This window comes from Microtus ochrogaster, linkage group LG3 (genome assembly GCF_000317375.1).
Source record: "Microtus ochrogaster isolate Prairie Vole_2 linkage group LG3, MicOch1.0, whole genome shotgun sequence".
In the NCBI taxonomy this organism is placed as follows: domain Eukaryota; kingdom Metazoa; phylum Chordata; class Mammalia; order Rodentia; family Cricetidae; genus Microtus; species Microtus ochrogaster.
This window is the reverse complement of record NC_022029.1, coordinates 13,535,768-13,537,261: the sequence shown is the minus strand read 5'-3', so window position 1 is coordinate 13,537,261 and position 1,494 is coordinate 13,535,768.

The window sequence follows — 1,494 nt, the reverse complement described above, 5'->3', positions numbered from 1 at the left end:
AAAAAAAAAAAAAAAAAGAAAAAAAAGAATCAGTGCTGTCTTCAGCTGTTGTAATTATTAAGCTATGTAATGGTGTTCACTGCTTTCTGCAAGCAACAGATTCTCCTTGTGGAGCACAATCTTCTGGACAGGACAGTAGGGAAAACAGTGGTTTTGAAGGATAAGCATTTATAGGAACTTCAGGCAAGTGTGAATTCAATCCTTGCCATGGGCCAGGCCCTGGCTCTCTAGCTCATTTACTGATGAGTGACAGCTGCTGAAGACCTGCTTTAGCTTTGGCCTGGGTTCAGATGCAAAAGAGGATGGATGGACCCAGGAAGGAGGGGGGGATGAGATGGAGATGATCTGAGGGTGAATTGAAGATGGTTGCCAGCAATGTTTAAGGCAAAAAAATACACCTTTTATACTCTATAGTTGTGCATAGGATTAAATGGGAGGAAAGGAATGTGTGAGATGGGGTGTGGCTTGAGATCGGTGGTTGAGGAATCTAGCTTTGGACTTGACTATAGGCACCTGTCTCTGCTAATTGACAGGTTCCTCTTGGTAGAGAGAGAGACTGCTTTGGCAAACAGGAACTTTCCTCAAGCCACCGAGGGAGTGGAGGCCTTACTCAAATACCTGACCTTGGGAAAAGACTTCTTGGGGCGGGACAGCACAGAACAATTTAAGAGCGATTTTCATTCCTCAAGGGGCTGTGAGGTGCTCCTAACCTTGTCCCTTTGTGTCCTAGTCTTACGCTCCAGGACTGGCCCCCTCATCACACTCCGGAAAGGGAAGGTCCTGATGTCTTATTCTTTTCTCATTACACCCTGCTATCCTGAATTCTTTACACTTATTAACTGAACTCTTGCCCTTAATGTCCCCAGGCTTTGGATCTGAATGGTAGGCAGTCCATCCTTGGGGTCAGGTGTGTCTCATAAATCTCTAACTTTGTTGTTCTTGGTGTAATTAGGAGAGCACAATACAATGGGATTCCTGGTTCTCAGGTGGCAGGGAGTTTTTTTTTTTTTCTAACAAGTTATTTTGTTTAAAGAGACTGCCATTGTACACATTTTCATCCTTCACCAAAGCCCTTCTGCCCCCAATCTCCCAGAGGAAAAGGCATTAATGGTGAGAATAGTCAGAAATGGAAGTCAAAAGGTGCTGGAGAAGTGTGGTCTACAATTTCAAAATGCTAGACGGCAGAAAATAATCAAATTGAGAGCTAAAATCAACAAAGTACAAACAAAGAAAACAATACAAAGAATCAATGAGAAAAAGAGTTGGTTCTTCAAGAAAATCAACAAAACAAACCTTTATCCAAACTAAGCAAAAGGCAGAGAGAATATCCAAATTAACAAAATCAGAAATGAAAAGGGGGAACATAACAACAGATATGGAAGAAATACAGAGGATCATTGTTGTTCTTTTTTAAAAATGCTGCAAGATCCCCAGCGGCAGTAGGCAGCAGAAATGCTGTAGGTCCCAAATGGTGGCGGCAGGCCATGTGGTGGC